General features: G+C 39.6%; 1 long non-coding RNA gene across 2 annotated transcripts in view; it reads left to right on the top strand.

Annotated features, from left to right (window-relative positions):
- Positions 1-23,013, top strand: part of LOC106041951 (uncharacterized) — a 132,945-nt gene that overhangs the window by 29,715 nt on the left and 80,217 nt on the right. For both annotated transcript variants that reach the window (XR_001210829.3, XR_010833315.1), the window contains exon 3: positions 1,112-1,219. This is a non-coding gene — a long non-coding RNA (uncharacterized lncRNA). The remainder of the gene's footprint in view (positions 1-1,111; positions 1,220-23,013) is intronic.

The raw sequence follows: 23,013 nt of genomic DNA on the forward strand, positions 1-23,013 counted from the left end.
GTAAATATTGCTCTGGTTTATGGCACTAATAATTAAACAGCACACTAGTCTTTCTCTTGACAATTTAAAATTTAAGGTAGTTGTTTTCTGGAGGCATATGCTGAAATGTGAGCACCAGTAACTACTTAAGATGTAAGCTTCATAGTAGAATATCCTATCTATTCCATCCAGCAGATATATTTCACAAGCATATATAGCACTGCAGAAACACAGCTTTTTCATTGTCTTCCAAGTCATCTAGGTACCACTTTTGATACATATAGCAGTTCTTGAAATACATAACAAATAGACTTAGGATCTGAGAAATACTTCATTCCTTCAAGGACATAGTCTGCCTAGTGCAATTACATGAAGAATAGATTAGTATAACATATTAATTAATACTTTTATATCTTTTAATAGAACGTGCCCAGAGTTTGTTAGACAGTATACTTACTTTATTTTAGAAGCATAGAAGACAATACAAAATGCAAATGACTCTGGAATTTAGGTGTCTACATTTCTGGGGAGAACAGGAGCACGTGGGATTTCTGAGGAGCCCTGCCTTTCAGGGAGCAGCTCTAACTCAGGCCATTAGTGCATCTGCCATGACACATATAAATCTCTTCGGTCACTCTGTTTGCACAATGCTCAGACCAAATTCTTTGTCTTAAACTGGGCTTCTGGGTACTTCTACCACATCCTTAATAACTGTAAATTCACGTTAATCTCATGCTACTGCTGTTGTTCATGCTTTCCTTTAATCACCACTGCATATTCTCCCACTAGACTGAAGTGTTTTCCTGTGGTGCAGACAACAGCGTGCACAATTAAGTTGGAGACCTGATCATGACCGCTGGAAAATACTGTTTTACAAACAAATATATACACAGTAAGAAAAAAATAGTAGAGTAATTGTGGAAGGATGATTAAAAATAAGTTTTTGTCAGAGCCTGGAAGGCACTAATAGGCTATAATGGCCCTCACCTAGATCGTGATGAGCCTCACCTGGGCCCCCACTCATGGGCCATAGGTCCATTAAGCCCTAGCCTGGGGCCTCAGAATCTTTCCTGAGCTGTTCTGGATGTGGACCTGTTCCTGAATTATTTGTATTTTTCTGTTTTGACTGCAGACCTAGCCTTATTCTACTCTGCTTTGATCTGATGACTGCTGGAGACTCTGTAGGACTTGCCACTGCTCTGCTCAACCAGCTCCTGTGCTGTGGGACTGCGCTCTGTTGGTGAGTTCTCTACCCAGTCTATATTGTGGCTGCCTTTGGTTCTTAGTTTGCTGTTGTTTATGGTGCAGCTGTCCTTTGTTGCTCCCTGATAGCTTTTGTACCATGAAATTACTGTCTCAAGTTCATCTAAGATTCACCAGTTGAAAAACATGGCGGTTTATGCAAGAAATGTCTACCCTACTGTTCTTTTTCCTGTAATGCCCAATAGGAGTTCTGGTTTAGAAAGGAAGGAGAAAACAAACAACCAAACAAAAAAAAAAAAAAACACAAACCCTCAGGGCAAGGTTCAGTGTTTAGGGCTGAACTTAAGTCAGTGAAGCAAGTGCTATATATTAGATAAATGTATCTTTTTGAATTTCTAGATTATCTATCAACTTTATCATAACGATGCAGACATTCTTCATCCTGAGGATTGATCGTACTTTTATGCAGCAGATGGTGTTCTCTTACATATTAGAGAGGCCTTTACTATTCTTTTTTTACTTCAGTCAGATAAGTCTCGTGAATAAAGTCAGCAGTGATTGCATCCACTATTCCCCATTCTGTTCTTCCTGCCACAGATCTGGAGCTCTCCTCATCCCTTTGTGGACTGGACGTATAACATAGTTATACGCACATAACTGCCTATAAGTTTTGGGCCCCTTGCTACGAGAAGGACGTCAAGGTGCTCGAGAGAGTCCAGAGAAGGGCGACGAAGCTGGTGAGGGGTCTGGAGAACAAGTCTTAGGAGGAGCAGCTGAGGGAGCTGGGGTTGTTCAGCCTGGACTTCTCCAGGCTGAGGCTCAGGGGAGACCTCATCGCTCTCTATAGGTACCTTCAAGGAGGCTGTAGAGAGGTGGGGGTTGGTCTGTTCTCCCACGTGCCTGGTGACAGGACGAGGGGGAATGGGCTAAAGTTGCACCAAGGGAGGTTTAGGTTGGATGTTAGGAAGAACTTCTTTACTGAAAGGGTTGTTAGGCACTGGAATGGACTGCCCAGGGAAGTGGTTGAGTCACCATCCCTGGAGGTCTTTAAGAGACGTTTAGATGTAGCCCTTAGTGATATGGTTTAGTGTAGGACTTGTTAGTATTAGGCAAGAGATTGGACTGGGTGATCTTGGAGGTCTCTTCCAACCTAGATGATTCTGTGATTCTGTGTCTATAACGAAGCACATGGACTTGTGCTTTATTAGAGCTTGGTGGGAGTTGTGTGTGCTTTTCAGTTGAAATGTGAAGGCTTTTCGACTGGCAGTCAGATGGTCTCTCTTGGGATTCTGCCTTTTGATGTATAGTTTTGCTTCCCTCGTAGTAAAATAAAAAAGCCACTTTTGCTCTCATAGCTCATGGTGAATGGTAGTTAAGAATACACACTTTTCCTTCTGTGGCATCTGCACAGAATCCCACTGACCTTCTCAAGATCTTTCTTGTGAAAAGCTTGTGCCAGCTGGTTGCAATGTGAGCCTTTTTAGCTGCTTGCTTTCACCTGGAAGCGGGGGAGAGAACCTCTCTGGGTGAGAGGTTAGAGAAGGTCTGGACATGTAAAATGGGTAGCTGAAGCCTGTTCCTGAAAAATAACTGCTGTAACTTGGGTTACCATTAACTTACTGCCATGTTTGGCACTTGTACATCAGTTCATGGGAGGTAATGACTGAACAATAATTATTGATTTTTCATTTCACATTAACGGTGTGGAAATTTCTGAATCTGTTAGTGAGGCTAGGATGCCATTGTCGACGTTCCTGTTTTGCTGTAAAAGAAGTGTCATCTTTTCTACCTGCACCCTTATATTTCTTATGTTCAGAAGTTGTACAGAATTCTCTTATTACGGCATCAAAGTTTCACAATCTATAAAATGCACAAACATTTGAAATAAATTTCAGTCCTGAAGCAAATATCCATTAAGCTTAAAATAAATAAATGCATTAGATCAGTTATTTACCCAAAGCATACTGAGACAAATGACAAACACTGAATGACAGAAGAGAGATGGAATGGGGTGGAAGTTTTCTGACTCAATATCAGTATTCAGGCAAATGAAGAGAGGCAGTGGCTTCAGCTGGTGGAAATCCAAACAAGCTTTATCACTTTCTTTATTAAAAAAAAAAAAAAAAAAACACACACACACACAAAAAAAAACCCCAATAAACTAGAATCCTTTCCTAACTTATCCTGGTGAGAGCTGCTTTAGCGAACTCACTGACGTTTTAGTTGTATAAAATATTGGGAATGGACAAGAGCTGAGACTTTGTTTTGAAGTTTCAAAAGTTTGGGAAATACACTAATTTTGCAGCAAACTAGGATTTTGGAAGGAAGTCAAACATTTCTGTATCACATCTCCTATAGTATCATTAGACTTAAGAAACTAGCAAAATTCAACTGGAATTGTAGCTCAAAATGTTTCCACAACAAGAATAAAAGTATGTTTTGTTACTTCAAACACAAACATATTTATCTCTTGCTTCTTTGTTCTGTTACTGTCTGATCTTATTCCCTTCCTCCCTTTTGGCTTCAGATACCATTTTTCTCTTTTTGCCTGGTCCTCTGCAGTCTTCTGTTGTGGACATATTTCCTCTGGCTGCTGCTTCCCATATATCTTTGAAATCTTATTTTGGCACCCACACTAAGCACCTTGTGAAATACAGTTGTTGAGGTTGTTTAGCGTTTTCCCATGTTAGGCCTTTGTATTGCTTGCAGTAATAGCACTGCTGCTGTAATTAGAAATGCTTCCTTTGTATAAAAATGGGGTACAGTAAATATTCTTCATATACAGTACTAAAACAACAGCCTAAAGCTGTACTCCTTTGCATCATCTTCTTTGGAAGAATAAGGATTGTTTCTAACCTTTCAGCTTGCACTGTATTTCTTCACTGCCTTTAATAGTGTTCTTTACTTCAATTGCAGCACGGTGGTTGGATTCCCGTGGTTTTGTTCTGCTGGAAGGTTGCAACCCACAATATTGCTTCAGTTACCAAGTCCATCTGACACTAGATGCTGGGGGCTGCCAGGGCCCCATTCCTGCTCTGCTCCATGCTGAAAACAGCCACATGTGGAAAGGTCATCTTGCAGGGAGAATAGTTCTCTGAGAAGAACAGTTCACGAAGCTCTAAACTCCCACATAGACAGGCCCTGTTCTAGTTTGAAAAACAAAACAAACTAACCAAAAAGCTCTAGCTCTGCTTTATCATAGATTCTTATGGGATTTTAAGCTAATCCCGATCCTGTTGCAAAAGATTGTTTGAGGAAAAGCTTTAGTTCAAGCAGCCATGTCAATATGTCTGATTGCCTCGTACATGTGAGGTAACTTGGTAACATCAGAAGTGAATACAAATTTTTGGTACTTGGAAGGGATTCGTTGTGTTGAATTCCATAAGAAAGATCTTTGAGAGGGTATTATTTCTTATGTGAAGCATCTTCTACACCTTGATTGCTATAAAAATAACTGATACCACTTCAGTATGACCATCCTACTCAAAATGTAAGCATCCTGGAATTTCCACGTCTGATTCTGCCAAACCATCTTTAAGTTTAGATGACTAGAAAATGCAAGTTAAAATGTTGAAGAGAAACCTGAGTCTTTGGTGCAAGACCTCTGTGTGCACAGGGGAATTCAGAGACCTGTCGGTTTCACCGGTTGTACCTGTAAGCCTGCAGCTTTCTCCTTATAGAAAGTGGAAAGAACTAGCTTTAAAGCAGACAGGCCCGAGTGGCTGGATAGTAAATGAGATGATCCTCACTTTACAGAATCACAGAATGGCTGAGGTTGGAAGGGACCTCTGCAGATCATCTAGTCCAACCCCCCTGCCAGGCAGGGTCACCTAGAGCTCATTGCACAGGATTGCATCCAGGTGGATTTATCTTATTTGATTTTGTTACCCACAGTGTTGAAAGCTGTCTGCAATGTGTGGTACTTTGTACTCCTCCTTAAGCCTCAATTGCTTTTATACCATTGTTCTGAGAAGCCATTTAGAGAATTTTGAATCACTGTGATGATAGGACTCAGTCCTAGAGTCACTCCAAAGCACAAAGGCCCTATTGTCCTACCAGTTTCCTGAAGAGTAGTAAAGGAGAGTTTGCTACTTGCTGTTTTGTGAGTGGTTCATCACATGTTTTAAGCATGCCATGCAAGAAGAGAATCCTTAACAACCACCTAACTTAGCGATGAAGCCTACTTGGCACTCCTATACAGTGTGAACCTGCCTTTAGATCAGGCACCACTAATAGTATACATTTATTCACAGCAAGTGTAATTTCCAGGGTCATCCACCTGCTTCGTAACTGGGAGCACAGATGTTCGAGTAAGGAGCTAGATTTTACTAGATACATTATTGGTTTTATTATGTCCTAATGGTCTTCACAAAAATTTGCACCAATTTTTGTGCAAGGTATGATGTTAATTCATGGTAGCATTATTGGCAGATGTATTTCTATTGACATTTTAGTAGAAACAAGGTGAATTGTTATCATTCTGGCTGACACAATGGAAGTATGTTTGAATGCTGAGTTGTACTGACTTATCGACGTTTACCTAAGTGCTTTATCATCATCACAGCTTTAGTTTTATCCATCCTGTAACTGTTTAAACAGGATAACCATAACAACAGAAGGGGAAATTCACTGAACTATAACACAAATCTTTGGGATCAGAACAACATTTTAAAAAGAGACTAATAGAACTAGTTTGGCTGATTACGTTTCTGCTGGACTGAAGTGCTCGGCTTTTCCCTCCATTTTAAATGGGATGAAGTGTCATTAGCTGAAATTCAGCAGATAACATGTTAGAGCGAAATGGTGGTGAGGAGAAAGCCTTTTGCTTCTTACCTTAGCAATCTGAACATCAGTAGAGCGCCACTCCACCTCATGCTTCTTGAATGACTGGGCAGAGATATCCCTTGAGTACCTAAGGAAGCAGCCTTCCTCCCACTGTCTGTACATGCCATCAATTATCCATTTTAGGAGCAAGACAGGAGGCACGTGTGTTCTTACAGGCAATTGCATCATGTTCTGTGGACTCTTATGTTTCTTATTCTTCATATTCTGTAGTCAGTTTGTTTTTGTTACTTTAGTTCACCTTCTATTATTTGTAGTAATCGAATGAAATCAAATCTTTACTGATGTTCAGAAAAAAACAGTGTGAGGCAATGCTGCTAGCATTAATGTCAGCAGTCTGTAGAAAAAGCATTTAGCCCTGTTAATAGGGAGGAACTATAGCGTAGTAGAGTTTCCTGTACATCTGTGCTAAAGTGGAGCATATCTCATCCTAGTGAGGAAAGTGCAACATATGAAGCTATTAGAGAGGACCTGTAATATGGAGTAGAAAAAATGTCCAGATGAATGCACAAAAATCCCTTTATCATGCTGGTATTTGTGTTGACGCAAGCTATCTTATCCAAGCTGTCTTGATGGGCTGCCCTACCAATATAAATACAATGAGAAGACCGAGTAGTCTATTGAGCTGTTATGTAGCATGCACTGAAGCTCATCTGAAGTGTCAAAAATGTGTTTGATTATGTGATGTGATTTGTTTTACTCGGAAAAAACACCTCAGATGAGATGTATAACATGCACAAAGCAATGCAATCTTTTGTCTATCTTAAGGTGGTTAGAATGCTGTTGGTGAGCTCTAACCAATGTTTCAAATCATGATTTCACAGAATGCTACTAATATTTTGAGACAAAAACATCACACCTGAGATCAGTGTTCCACTGTCAGATGAGACTGTTACATGTCCAATCTGTCCATAAGGTGGTTGTGCAATACCAGTTAATCGCTTCAGGTAGTGCAATTCAAGAGTTTTGTTAAGTCAGTATTGGGTTGATTCATGCTTGCTGAAGATCTAGTCCAAGGTTCATAAAACATCGAAATACGAGATAACAGGTACCACAGAAATGCAAAATATCAATGAGATAAACAGATGAAAACTGTCTTTGATTTTTACTGATGAAAAAACCACAGAAGTCTGAAACAAAGTCTTATGCACGCTGGAATTTGCAGTGACTTCTAGGTTTTGGTGTCTGTTCTGTGTTTGCAATACAAATGCTTAATTCAACTCTATCCAGTATCTAGTAATTCACTTGAATTTGGAAACCTTGGTCACAGAGCTTGGGAGCCAGAATGGGAATGGCATGCATTTGAACTGTCAGGTAGTGAATGACCGGCACTGAGTAAAAGTGACCCATGTTGTGAAGCTTTAGGGTGCTATTACCTTTGGAAAAAGTACCTACTGACAGTATTCCTAAAATACTAACTTTCTGAGGCATAAAGGTCTGTCTTTTGGAATATTCTTGAATAAAGCATAAGGTAATTCCTGTTCCAGGCATTATGTATGTGCTCCCCACAGTGAAAAATGTGTGTCCTTGGGCCTGGTGGGACAAATTCTTCCCTTGGTTACATGAGAGAAAGTGCAGAGTAAAGATACTCTCTTGCTGAGTTTCTTCAGTGCTCAGTGATGCAAATGAGAGCTGAATTCATCCCACTGCCTGTATCTGGTGTTTTGCATTGAAATGCTCACTGTGCTGAAACACTCGAATTTGCAAGAATGTGTCTGTGTAAACCACTTCCAATTTTAATTTTTGAGCCATGCGCAAGAGACTCCAGGGAACAGTGTGTACTGTCAGCAGAAGTTATCTTTCTGATGAATCAGGCACATTGTTTGTACCCCTGCATTTGATAGACATGTTGTAATAAGGTCCTGAACTGCTTACTGTGTCTTTATGTACCTTCCCTCTCAGCAGTTGTAACTATTGTGCTGCTTGACCTATATTAATGGTACTACAAACAACAAGTTTAACCATTAACTTGAGAGCCCTGTTTAAATGGATTTTGCCAGGATATGAGAACTGAAGATTTAAGGAGGTAAAAATTAAAAAGAGGACTACCCAATGCAAAGCTTTTTCAGTGCTTACTGAGCTGATGTGGAGAGTGGGAAGGAGTTCAAAGTTCTAATAAAACCTAAAGCCATTATTGCAGACTGAACAAGTAATGTCATTCAATGTATGGAAGAGCAGTATCTTAGATGTTTTGTTTGTTAATAACCTGTGGATTTTATCTGTTTGGTTATTCCAATGAGGCGTGCTTGCTGTTATCTATATCCACACATGCTCTGTAGCAAGAGAGGAATACACAGAAGGGGGGGGCTATATTGCCTGCTGCTCCTAACTGGGAAAAGGGAGGCTGGTTCTCAGCTGCTTGGGAGGAGAAGGTGAAAGCTAGAGAGTCCAAGTGAAAGGAGACAGTGTCAGAAGATGAGTGCTTTATACTGAAGGAGCGGTCTGATTTAGCTTGATTTAGGTGAGTTGCATTTCAGGAACCTGAGTTCTTCATGCAGTGTGAATTCTAGGCTGCTTAATAAAAGCCAGAAAGCATTTCTGATGCCTATGATTGTTGTCTCAGGAATAAGCAACTGTGCTGATCTGGGGTAACTGGCACCATGGGTACATAAAGCCAGTGGTGAATGTGTGATGGTTCAGTATCTGCTGTGATCTGTGCCTTCATGGAAGAGTGATTCCCTGTGCCTCTGAGGTCACTGACATCAGTGGTTTTTGACTGAGGTCCTTAATGGGTGGGCATTCAAAAGTTTTAAGCGTTATGCTCTGGGATGCCTTGCAGGAAGCTTTGTCTTTCCTGATATAGCTGCTTCATCTAATGCACGCAGGCATTTAAATCTGCTACTGTTCTCATTGGGTTATCTTGTTTGGATGGGACTTCACTACTCTGTCTATACAGACCGTATGTAGGTGTCTTGTGCAATCAAACCGTGTGTGTCCTGCCGGGGCCTGGTAACTGACAGTGCCAGAAAGATGTGCTTCAGCTAAAAGTAGCAGTTGATACTCGTAAGTAAAAAAAAATGGTTATGGTTCATTCTCTGCAGCTCAGCTGTTCTGATGCATTGTTACAGCTCTGAATTAAGAATTGGGTAGCCCTGTGCACAGAGCAAAGGAGTCTAAATGAAAATTCCACCTGCTTCTCTGAGAGACTCCTGCAAGAACTGTCACTGAGAAACAGATTTTTTTTATTTTTTTTGTTAAATGTGAAGTACAGCAAAACATGCAGTTAGTCCTTATTCCTCTGAAGCTAAACTGGGATGTGTAGAATTCTGTCTCGCCACTAATACAGATATCTGGCTGAAATGGGTAAACTGAGACAAATGTGTCATCCTGTCTTAGGAGTTGTTAACCGAGATGTTAACTCTTTGGGCCTTGGTTTGAAGGTTGTAAACAGCTTGGTAAACACTTAAACCACAAAAAGCTTTGTCACAGGAAGGGAAGCACTGAGCAGGTTTGTCACCATGTAGCAACATGTAAGCCAAGTCAGTGAGAGGAGCCCAAGACCAGTGACTTCCTCGTCTGTACTGGATTCCTAAAGGAAGGCACGAAGCCACCCTGACTAGGAAGTGAGCTCGATTAGAGTCAACAGGAAAAAACAGAAACATTGGGAGCAAACAAAAGCACAGCTCTGCCAACAGAGTTGTTCTTGCCTCTACTTTTCTGCAGTTGTATGTTTTTCTTCAGATGCCAGTAATTCCCATGGTGTTTGCGTTTAAGCAAATTAAACTGGTAAAAGCCCATGCATAGGTGATTTCTAAGGGTTATTTCTGCTTACATTAACTTATCTTATTCCTGAAATTCTAAAGAAGCAAGTTTAGCTGAGGGAAAGCAGTTTTACAGTGTGTCCATATACAAAGCTACGTTAATTTCTTAATGTGGATTAGCAGCCATGGTTTGACCCAGAGCAGCTATGGGAGATGGCCAGGCCCCTGTGGCTGCTGCTCCTCTCTTCTTGTCTCAGTCTATTCCTTCAGCTCACGAAACAGCTATGTTCAGAACGAGGGCACAGCACGGTGATTTAATTCTGAACATTAACTTTTGTTCTAGCAGCTGTGCTGGCTGGCACTCATGCAAGGAAACGTAGCATTTACCACTGTATTGGTACAACTGTATGATTTTTATTTTGCTTTGAGCCTAATGGCACGTTCCGGCTTGTAATCATGAGAGGGCCTGGCAGATGAGCTTTTGAACTGCCTGCTTGACTGCAGCCCTGGTGAACAGCTCCCTACAGCTTTGTGTGCTCAAGGGAGCTTGCAAGTCACCGGAGTCTTCTCCTGGTGACTTTAGGTAGGGAGGCTTGCTTGCTAGTTTCAAGTCTCTCATTCAGGTGTTTGTGTGTTAGAGAAGGAAGGGAAAACTCTGAAGTTAAATAAACTTCATATTTCTGCCCCTCATTTGCCACTTTTCAGATGTGAGAAATGAACAAAATGTAGCTGCAAAGTGACCTGTATGTATATGGACAGGAGTTTAAATTGAAGCGTTGTACTTCATGGCCTGTTAGAGCATGCAAAGCAATTGTCTGCCAAGAGGAGTATTTGGGGACCAGGTGATGAGAAACTGACACAACACAGCTTAACTTGTTACTTTTTCTATTTTAGTCTGTCCTGCATTAAGTCATTCTCTCTATCATGCAGCAGTCATGATGGGACAGCATCTTTTAGTATCTTGATGCTTTCTGTGCTAAAAGGTTAGTGTGAGCTGTCCTGAGAGAATTTTCTCTCATATCAGAGCTATAAACCTTATCTCAGTAAATAGAATAAAGCTGGCTAATGATCACCAACTTTATTTTCTTTTCTTTCAGGGGATAGGTTTGAAAAGATAGTAATTTTTTTCAGCAATACAAAAAACATCTTAGAGAAAATAGTCTTCATTACATATCAGTAAAGATAAGTAGTCTTTTTTAGGCTACTTATCACTACTGTTCTCATGTAAAGAGTGCAAGTATGGCGTGTGTAGCTACTAGGTGGACAGTTTGAGCATTTGTGTCTTGAGCCTACGCTCTTGTTACATATGCAGACCTCCTGTGGAAGAGAGTGGAAGTCCTGCATGTCTTAGGACTGTGATTATTTTTGTTTTAACTGAAGACCTCTCAGAAGATTAACTCATTAGAACCATCAGGGAGAAATGGGAACAACTTGTGTTCATTATGTGGCTCTTCTGAAATGGAGGGTTGCCAGCTGGAGACAGCCTTATGTATGTACAGAATTGCAGCTGGGAGGATAATCTAAACTCCTTAAAAGCATCTAGATGGTGCTTGTATTTATTGCAAACTATGTGCAAGGTAAAGCTCAAGAACACTTATATCTGTTGTGGAATGGCAAGAAAAGTTTGGAAACAGCTACATTTCAAATAGCTCAGTGATTGAACATAAAATCCAGTTCTTCATACCTCGGGATCCCCATATGCACGTGTCAAACACAGGTTAAGAAAATGTGAAGAGCTAGATATTCCTTATTTGTATTGAAAAGACTGAGGCATATCAGTGACTCACTGAAAATCAGGACTTTCTGCAGCTTAGCATATTTGGACTTTTAATGGCATTCAAACTGACTCACAGAAGCAGGTCTCCTACCTGAAAAAGCTTTTTTTCAGCCTCACTCAGTTGCTTTATCTATGAACTTCTCAACACTCTCCTTCTCATCACCAGCTCCTGGAGAGTTTCCCTTTACACAAGCTTTAAAGTTTCTGTTCACTACAGTGTTCTTATTTGGCAGCTACTCCAAAGGATGCACTGGTTTCTAAATGAAATCATTCTGCTTCATTTGTTTCCTTGTGTTTGTATCTTCTGCCTTATGAACTCTGCAATAGTGCACACAGGTTATCAAAAACTCTTCTGTTAAATTATGCATTAACCAGAAGTATATGTTTACGGCGTGTGTTTAATGGCATGTTACAAGCATTGCCTAGTATAAGGACAGTGGCTCAGAAAAATAAAAAGTATGTTAGAGATGATAAACTGAACTAATTGGGATTTGGAACTGTGCAGATTGAAGTTTGGGAAGACCGGCCTCAGGAGTTGAGGCTGCTGTTCTCCGTGCAGGCTGTCTTGTAGCACATCTGTCTGGAAAACCACCTCGGGTTCAGTAGTAGTTTTGCCTGCGTGAGGGTTACAGGGCTAGAATGCTTTTGCAGCACTATAGTACTCAGCTGTGTCAAATTATGTATTTTGGAGTGATTTGAACATTTTAATGATTGCTGATATTTGAAGAATGTTTTAGTGCTTTTCACGAAGCAATTGCTGTTATCAGCAGACCATTAAGGGGGTGCTGAAAGCAGACAGTAAATCTTACACGAGCAAATGTTGCAAACCTCTGACAAATAGGTACTGTTGTCGGGAGCCAATTCATGAGGAGGTTCAGAAGAGAAGAACCCATATATTTGCAATCTACACCAGGAAATGCAGAGATGTATGCCTGCCTCTGTCCCGTTGGTTGGTTTTGGTCCTATGAAAGTAGCATCCAGGCAATCAAACCAATCTGGGCCTGTGGTCTGTTAGCTACTAGTTCAATGCATTGTCAATATTAGTATTTGCTGAGAGGTATTTATGGTCTGAGGAAATGAAGGCAAAAAGTAAGTGCTTGAGTACTTCTCTTAGCCTATTCTAGTCATGATGAGTGTCCCATCTGGGGAACTGCATCTGGACCAAGGTTTTAGGGACCATGAATTGGGGTTTTGCTCAAGTTCAAAAGAAAACCTAGTTTGTGACATTGCTTGACGGTCTCAACGTCCTGAGGCCATTGTATTGCCCATAGCCATCAGAGAAAAGTCTTCCTGGAGATGTGCAGTAACTAAAATAGCTTTTACTTGAGAAAGATCCTGAAGTGCTTCAGGTATAGGGATGTGGTAGAAATGTGCCCATAAAGCTACTTTTTTTTTTTTTCTGTCAAATGTTTTACTGCTTCCACCCAAAACTCCCATCCTGACCACAAACCAGTCTGAAGTTGCATTTTTGTGACTGTCACGTAAAAAGTGACACCACCTATTACAAACAACTTATTGGTGCTTTTAACAAAGTTTTAAATATTTTATTTTTTGGAGAGGCTTGGACATGTGTATGATGTAATGGGCCAAATGGGTCTTCACAACAACTGTGCTAAATGTACAAGTGATTTTGTTGCTTTAAAAACAGGAAAAAAACTTGTGTTGCATCATTCTGGCTGGGAAGTGTTCAAAGTTATTGTGACAGGACTGTGTTTTGAGCAATTGTTGGTGATTTGTTTTTTAGCACACAAAGAAAGTAATAAATCTGTCACCCCGAAAAATCAGGTTGTGACCTAAAGGAAGGAGCAAATTGTGGCTTTAGGTAAAAAAGAGTGACCTGTCTATGAGGGTCATTTATCATTATAACAAAATTGCTGGTGCTCTCCTAGCTGACCAGGAAGAAAGGCTGTAGTAAGCAGAATCAAGGGATGCAACCACCCGAATATTTTTAACTGATCAATATTTTCAGGATTTACAAGCAGCCAAAAACCTGTCAGCATGCAGAGTAAGTGCACTGTGCATCTGTTCTAAAACAGAAAATTTGGCAATTAGAAATAAAATATTTTAGATTTAGAATAAATAGTATAATTGAAAAGTGCATCTTACTATGGAAGCCCTTAGCAGCCTGGTACAGTGGTACAGAAAATGGTAATCAAATGAAGTTCCCAAGAAAGATGAAAACAAAAAGGAAGAACATAAATCTCTTCAAGGTGGTGTTAGCATTACTTTTGAGTACTGCATGTGGAACACGTAGAAAGTCTCAGAAAACTCTCAGAACTCACTTGGGGTACGCTGTTTTTGTTTGAAAGCAGCAGTCCCAAACTGCTTCTAATTAAAAAAAGAAACAAACCCCCAAACCTCTTTTTTTTTTTCTTCTTCCCCCACACCATCATTTATTCTACATTATCCCAAATGTAAATAGTTGTACATGTTTTGCTATTTTTTGTAAGCCAAGTTCAGTGCCCCAGCTGAGGCTCACACATTGCATTCATTGCAAAGGATATATTCAATGAGTTAGTCTGACTTGCATGAAATATCAGTTCAACATGCTTTGAAATACAAGATGGAAAAGAGGAATTCTGTTTGACAGTATTCTTAAGTACCAAGTCTGTCAGAATTAAAAATACTTGCAGTTAATTTTTGGAAATATTTTCCTACTGCTCAGTCTCTCCTAGCTGAGAACTTTAATGTGTTTTTATAGAGTTCACAAAGGCATAATGAAAGGAAAATGAAGGGGGGAACACAATCTCTTGTACAGTAATTTCCATGCCAATTGCTAATTTCAGTTGATTGCCTTAGTGCAGGACTCTTATCAGACCAGAACATCCAATGCTAAACCAATTCTAACACATTTAGAAAAGCATTTATGATTCAGGCTATCACCTATTGTCAGGTATTACCAATATTGCGCTATATTAAGAATGCTTAACAAAGCTATTTTAATACAATTTACAAGGGCATTTCAATATATAAAGGCTGCTAAAGTACTGTACGCTTGCAATGCATCATAAAAGATACTAAGATAAAAATAATGTAGAAGGTAAAATACTATATAGCTTGTAGTATGAGCTGTCTTTTTAATGCCCATTAATACTGTTTTCATTGTGCCTTTATTAAGGAAAATTGCTTTAGCATAATTTTGTGCATAAATATTGAGACTTGACTGCATGACAATGTATAACTTCCTTGCCTGGGACCCACGGACCAAGCTCTCTGGTTTAGCTCTGCACCAATGTGTCCCTGTCAGGTTTTAGCACTTACCTGGAGGACTAGGCTGGACTGGAAGGATGGAACTGAAGTTTCATGACACATGCTCTAAATAGATTAGGTTTTTTTGGCAGTTCCTTCCTTCTGGGTAGTCAACAAAGTTGGCCTGGAAAGTAACCCAAGCTTGTCATTAAATAACAGCCCTTTCATTTCACTCATTCCTGAGAATCAATATCTTGAGGTTGATCTTTATTCTGATGGCATGATTTTTTTCCCAATTCTAATTGGAGAGAAAAAAAAAAAAAAAGGAAATAAGTTCTATAAAAAACATGTCTCAAATACAGTAATTTTGTTCAGTTATGAGACTTAAGATTTAGTACTAAACTTTGTGTGCTTCACCCCTGTGCTCAGGAATGTTTTCATTGTATTTGAACCACTTTTCCCTAAATTGATGCATATCCATAAAACAGAGTACTCTCCATGTCAGACTTGCATTCACTGAAAAACTGAACAGACTTTTCTACCCGAGACCCAGCGCCAGCAAGGAGAGTAGCCTCATTAATACATTATTAACGGAGATCAGATTTTCAGCAGAGCTTTCGTCTATTCTTTTTAATTACCGTATGTATTCTGTTTTTGCTTTCATTAAAACCATTATCAGATAAGTTTCCAAATGCCTTCCAACGTTTTAGTTGTAAACTTTGTTTTTTGTGTGTAGAAAAACCTTGAAAATCCTGGCCAAAATTGAATAGGCAGGAGTTAGTTGCATGAAAGCCCTTTTCTGAATCTGGTTCTTAGACTTGTATCTGATTCAGCATATAGTAGCTACGGATTAGTAGAGAGGTAAATGTGTAGGTTAGGTGTTTTTTTGTTTTTTGGGGTGTGTGTGTAAATGTAGCGTAAGTGTGGATTATTCTGGTCTTTCTGTCTAATCAATATCACCCAAAAAGTAGCAGCATAGCTCTTACATGCATTTGAACTAGGTGATTGCTCTCCTGCAAGATCTGGGCCTAGGTCGCAGGGAGGGAAGGGTCAGGCCTGCTGCCCAGCGGAGCCTGGGGAAGCTCTCCTCTCACCCCAGCTAGCACTGCGCTGAAACCAAAAAGGCTTCACCTGTGGCATATAGCTAATTCTTTCAGAAATGGATGCATTATTTTCTTCCTGTGCTGCAAAGATGTTTTCTCTTCCTGATACCTCAATGCTTTTCTTTTAATCACTTCATAAACTCTGGAAAAAAAATCCAGATTATGACAGTGGAGTAAGGCACAAGAAGAAAAGAAAACTAGAAAAAGCCTCCATGTTTGTAAGGTATTTCACCATAAATAGAGCTGTTTTCAGTATTTTTTTTGAATGGATTTGAGCAAGGCTTGTCTGGAAATATCACATGAGACATCTAAGCAATATTGATATTGTTCTGTCCATAAGGTGCATTTGTATTCATTTCAGTAAAGATCTATTGTACTTTTGTCTGATTCAAGTGTTCCCTTAAGATTGAAGTTTACGTTTTAGAAAGCAGTGAGATATTGAATTTGCTGTGCAGTTATAGCAAGTTGCAGACAGCAGCTGGAGGAGATATCTTCATACACTGAAACTTAGAATATTTCTAATTTTTGAGTATTAAACTTGATGCTGAATACTCTATTAACTGAAGAGAGGCTAAAGAACGTTTTTGGCGTGCTCGTCCCTGAGAATTATAGTTGAGATTGAGTAAGCATGAAATGATTTAGGAAAGGAGAGCATGAATCAATTTGATATATAACCCAGGATTAAAACTATTTGGACTTAAAATTATTATCAAATGTGTGGATAGTCATTCCTTCCCAATATAAATAAGTTAACACTGGTAAATCCCAATAGAAATATTATTCCTAAAGACACTTTTTTGTGCATATCTGGATAAAATATCAAGAGTTTGAACTTTTGAATGCCATGCAAATACAGAAGCCACTTAAGGCCTGCAACACCACCACTGTTATTTTGCTCATATTCATTAACCAAATTCTAAATTGCAATGTATTTGCCTTTAATCTCTTTTATGCTCAGTAGGAGCCATGCACACTGCTAACCAGTTCCTCTTTAGCATTTTCAAGAACTTCCTGATTTGGATGTGAAGTTTTATTATGACAAAAGTGGCAGGTTTTGTCTAGCCAAGTTATTTTCTTTCTATTTTTAGGAACAATGTGCTTGTGTTGTGCGCCATAGAGAGGCACTTAGATGAGGCTGGGATGAGCAGTTAATCAATCATATCTAGATAATAGACATCAGAGATATTGCTTTGCAAGGTTTACCCTCTCTGATTTATACTAGGGGGCTGTTTTTTTATGGGACTTTTAGAATATTTGTGACTGAATAATGCTTTTATGACCAAGCCACAAACACCTAGCCATTATTTCTTTTAAAGCCGTCGATCAACAGCTTGATTAAATTTGTACATATTTTGAGTGCATTCAGGCTGGATGCCATCAAGTGCAATGAACAGAAGGTGCTTCTAAAATAGTGGTACGGGGCCTGAATTGCTATTGACCATTGCCTTGCAGAGTCATTTACAACAGGGGGACGTAAAATACAATCAAGTCAAAAAGCCAGTGTTTATCAGGCGGCCGGTGCTCCTTTTACTCTGATATGAAAGTCTGCATAAACTTCAGCACAACGGGGTTTTGAGCCAATGTCCATTAAACATCAAGGAACTCTCAGCTAAGACATTTCAATTAATTTTTTTGCCTGCCTCACTAGTTCTGAAGTGTTTAAAATCTTTGTGTAACTCACTTGCAATAGAATTACAAGGTTTAAAAACTTGTGAAAGTGAAAAAAGAAATGCACACCCACAGCTGGTGTATTAATGCGTCTGTCTTTCATATTTTGTTGGTAAGCATTACAGGGCGGGGCTGCATTTGCAACTATCTGCTATTACTGTGCTGATCAGCAACTGGTTACTTCATCCACTTTTGGGTCCCTCAGTACAGGAAGGGATGGATGGACCTGGAGTGAGCTGTGTGGGCACTGGGGGATGTGTCCTGTGGAAGAGGCTGTGGGCCCAGTGTTCCTGCAGCAGCAGCGAAGAGGGCAGGGGGGGCCTAACGGCAGGAGACAGAGCCAGGCCCTCCCTGAGGTGTGGCAGCAAAGCAAAGAACTGGCCGTAAATTGAAGCAGGGAGTTCGGAGTAGATATGAGGAAAGAAGTCAGTGTAATGGAGCAATAGAACAGGTTTGGGGGGATGCTGTAATGGCTGTCTTGGAGGCTCTCAAGGCCCAGTTGGAACAGCCCTGAGCAACCTGGTTTGGGTTCAGTGCTGAGACTGCTTTAAGCAGGAGGCTGGCTTAGAGAGCCCTGAGATCCCTTCCAGCTGGAAAGGTTCTGTGACTGTTTTTCCTGACAGGATTAGATGTTAAGTATGTCCTGGTGAATACTACTGAGATTTTTTGGAAATGTCGGGGGGATCTGGATCCTCCAGGAGACTTTTGCAGGTGCGTGGAGAGCGGTCTGGAGCATAACTGAGCTGTCTTCCAGAGACAAATTATTACCAAAGAGCTGTGTCCTCAGGGATCCATTCTCATTTATCTGAAGGGCTTTAGTTACTTTAGTGAACTCATTAAAATATAGCCAAAGCATACATTCTGCCATTTGATGGCAGTGTAGAACATAAAGCCACCAGCAGGGCAATTGCAGCAAAAGCTGTCAGGATCTGTAGAAGGCTACTTCTGGGTGAATGATCAGGGCAAAATGCATGTGAATATGAAGAAGATGAGATCAAGTTCCCTTTAACTAGAGTTTGGGCTGATGAGACTTGACTACCCTGATAAGATAAAAACAAGACATTACAACAGAAGCAATGGAGCTTAGCCTGTAGCTTACAGACAAAATTAAATAAAATACCATCTTAACTATGTCCTTGAGGAAAACCACAATGTAGAGTGGAGAGAACTACATGTTCTTCAATGCTATGCAGAGGAGGCATCATAATGAAAAATCTTATCTAACTGTTTGTAAACTAGTGTTTTGTCTTGAATCCGCCACTGGACAGGCTATTCTGATGCCCTTCTGTTTGCTTTGGTCACTCTGGTCCTCATGTACTATTGCTTGCTTCAGCTCCAAAGCACCCTTCCTAACTAGGACATTTTTATTTAAACCCAACGTAAGTCTGATATCTTGGTAAGAACAACTGATAATGTTCAGTAGAAATAGACTGCAGCTTTACAGTGCCTAGCTTTATGACTGATTACAAAACATTTACAGCAGGTATGGCCAGTCAGTCTGGTGGAGAGGAACAGCACCCTGATTCCCTGATGAAGTCTATAAGTAATGTCTCATGCTTCCTTGTGAAAACCTTTGTATTTTAACATGTGAATTAATATCTCCTGCTGTCTGACTGTGTATCCCTGTGTTGAAGTCCAAGAGCTAGGCTGGGGAAAGAACTCCCTAAATAAAATAGGCCTGCATTGTAAAAATGCTTCTGATTTTCCTCACTTGTTTATTATGCTGTATGAAAGGGGGGTTATAAGCAAGTAGGCAATGTTATTTTTGGGGTCATGGAAATAAATTCAATTACTCTGAAATAAAGCACTGATAAGAAACTATCACAGTGTAGCAAGAAAAACAGTGCTGTCAGTCCTATCCCTCTCATCTGGATCTCAACAGCTTTGCCTTCAGATGTGATGGATATAATGATCCACAGTGGGATGTGGAGGGATTTTCTTTATTGGTCATATGTGTGATAAGATGAGACTATTCAAGATGGCAGCAAAACTTTAACCAGAGTAGTGTTAGAGATCAGATCCAATAGAACTACTGTTACAGTATAACTTTGCTCAAATGCCTTAAACAAGGCAGCCTGGAAGGAACAAAAAAAGTAAGATGTAAAGACCAGTACCAAAAATACAAGTACTAGAGTGCTAATCTATATTAGTGTGATATATAACGCTGTAGAGGGCACATCACAGCAGTGAACTAAATACAGAAAAAGGCATAGATCTGGCTCTAATCTGTTGCATTATTGCAACGATTAGTAATTGATGCCTTGTAATGCACATAGGACTCCTAAACAGGATCTGATTTTTTTTCAGTGGAGCAGCATATGGTGATCATGCATAGAGATAGCAGCATGAATGCTGCTAATTCATGGCATTTCCTCAGTGAAATGCTGTAGTTTCTTGATTGCTTTGGCTGCTACATCTCATAGCATCTGTGGTTTGAGACAATACAACCAGCAGTGGCTTGGTAATCGTCTGGTGTTTTCCAGCTTAACGTGATCCAAAATTAACGTAACAGAATATACGCTCACTGACTGCAATGGGCTGGGGCAAACCAAATGAATAGCAAATATCTCAAAACATAAGCACGCACTGAGCTCAAGCAGAACTCACCACTTTCAGATATGAATTTTTCGGCACTCTAAAATATACTCTTCATCTAATTATTGCTGTGAGCCTTTTGAGTTGTGTACTTTTTGTTAACCGGCCTTTATAGGTAGGTTAGTACAGTAGTGAACCATGTAATGTTACTGTACTTGGCAAATTTTTTGGTTACTTCTGCCCTTGATTTACCATGAAGTGTTTTGGCATAGGTAATCTCCTCTATTGATATGTACGTCAGGGTTTGCAAATAGTATTCCTATAAACTTTTCTCCATTTTTGTTTCACAGGGTTTGAGCAGTTAGTAAGGCGCCAGTTTGCATAGTAGTTTACCAGAGATGTGAGATACTGTATATCTCTGAATGCCATGATGCGACCCTGTGGTTGTGGTCTAAAACCATCCTAGAACCCAACGAACAGAAAAATCCTCAAGTTTCCATAGCAAACAGCTTTCTGTACTGCTTTACTTTGCAGAAAACACTTTTCAGGAGACCTGTAGCAGCAGCCAACTTCAGAACCAACTTTTTCATGGCTTGCTCATCTTAATGCTACATACTAAATTACCTAGCTAGAATAATTTACAACTCAAAACTATTATGCATATCTAAGGACCAAGTATTTCTCAGGGGAGAAGACACTAAAACAGACCACTACAGAACTTCTGATCCGTTGTTGGTAGTGGAGTGACACCAGTGTTAATGTGATGACATTCTCTGGGTTTGTCTCTTACATTCTCAAAAGAGAAGTGAAGCGGGATACAACCACTGCCAGATATTATTCTTTTCCAGTCTTGCAGGTGTTGAATATCTCATTATGGGAGTGATGAGGAGCTGAGTATCTTCAGATGCTGTAGTTCTTTGCACAGACTCGATACATAGAACTACTACTCCTCTCTATTAACTATACAGATTACAACCAAAATAAATGCACAAAACAAATGAAAAAAATGGGATCTGTGTCAAATGGAAAAGCATAAAATAAGCATTTAAAGGTGATCTAGACATTGTTTCTTTTGATAACAGTCAGACAGCTTCTTTGCTTGCTGATGAAAGCAGCGATACGGACACTATTATGGCCAGTAATAAGCAATGATGTGAAAGAAGGTTTAATTTAAAACATTTGACACATTAGTTTTAAAAGCAAGTATATTTTCCAGTGCAGAGGAAGACCATATTGCTCTTGAATGTTTGCTTAGAAATCTGGGTGTAGCTATAGTAGGTAAAATGAACTTCATTAATTAAAAAAAAAAAGTTTAAGGCTAAACTTAATTTCTCATATCAAATCATGTTAATGTATCAGTTAAACTTTAAGGTAGGGTCAAGATCCATTAACAAATAGCTGAAAATTTTGACTTGTAAACCTACACTGTTTTTTACCAGTTGCAATTTATTTTAAGTCAGGAGTCATTTGAATTAAATTAGAAAAATAAGCTACCATATTGAGTCCCCACATTATTGTGGTTTCCAGGTCATGTCACACCTTGGTGTAATAGGGTGTGAAGTGTTCCAGTGACTTGCCTAAGATAGTACAGTGACCCTATGGCACATACAAAAATAAAACTCTAGTATAGCTCCTGATCCAGTGACCTATTCATGGAAGCATTGCTGCTGTAGTCTCCCTGAGAAGCAAAAAGCCTTTATGAATCACGAAAGATACAATTTTAAAACATGTTTAGAGGCAAAGGAGTATTGCTACTAGGTAATATCTACTATTACCTTTTTTAGCCCCATCTCCATCTCCAAGTCCATTTTGGAACAATACTGTTTTTTTTTTTTTATGACTGATAACACCATGCTTTGGATATTTGTGGAAGAATATTTCAGACAGGGACACTGTTCTGTACCCAGAGTAATTTACTACAGAGAATGCTGACTGAGGTGAAAGTCGTGGAATCTCCTGGCAGGCAGTCTGTGGTGCATACCTTTGCGTCACAGTGAAAATAACAGTAATGAATTGCATAACCCTGGTGTGGGGTCTCTGAGCTCTCACATAGGTCTGGAGAACTTCTCTGGCCTGTAGCTAGATCAATTTAGAGCCAATCAAGCCTGTACTATTACTGTTGACTAACAAGAATTACTAAGGGTCACGGTAACTACTAAGGGAGAGGAAAAGTGGGAAATCCAATTCCTACATGTAAATATATTTTCATATATGTATGTATATCAACACAGTAGTTGAAACAGCTTTTTAGCCACAGTAAAGGACATCAAATGGAGAGAAAAATCTCTACAGTGCTACTGCTAGGAAAAGCAGCGAGGCAGATCTTCCAAGATGCTCTGCTTGCTATGGAGCAGTGTGCCATTCAGCTCTTTCACACTTACTATATCCATGTCAAATGTCAGCTTGAAAAAGACAGGTCTGAAAGTATGCACATGTGTATAAGGTTAGATGCCAGCTGCATACCAGGCACTTAAGACAAAAAAGAAAACTCCTGACTCAGACAATGCTTCCAGAGCTACTGAGATAACAAACTGAAATTCTTAAAGTGCAGGATGTCCTGCTGCAAGAAGGGCTGTTAAGAAGAAGGTGGAAGGAAGCTGGACAATCCCAAAGAGAACCATTCACACAAACTTATTTTCAAGACCAAATCTGAAAACCAAATGTGTAAGTAAACTATGCGAGAGAAATTATTGCAGCTGACAAACTTTGTCACCCCTTATTTTAAAGGAGAAATGGCCAGTGTTGGCAGTTTCATTGAAGGCGCTGAATTTGTTCTTAGATATTTGATAGGTTTTCATAAAATGAAGGTATGCAATTTATACTCCTAAGCTAATAGAAAAAATAACAGTTTTCATCTAGGTTTGATATACATAAATATGCAACTTTAGATACACAAAACAGCATTGAAAGAAACCTAGGGTCTGCTCCTACTTCCCTTCTAACAACAAAAATTCAAGATGTGCTTTAGGTAAAATTTTAGCTTTTAGGAATTTGTTTTTGTTTATTGTTAAGCTGT

Source organism: Anser cygnoides, chromosome 8, assembly GCF_040182565.1.
Source record: "Anser cygnoides isolate HZ-2024a breed goose chromosome 8, Taihu_goose_T2T_genome, whole genome shotgun sequence".
NCBI lineage: Eukaryota > Metazoa > Chordata > Aves > Anseriformes > Anatidae > Anser > Anser cygnoides.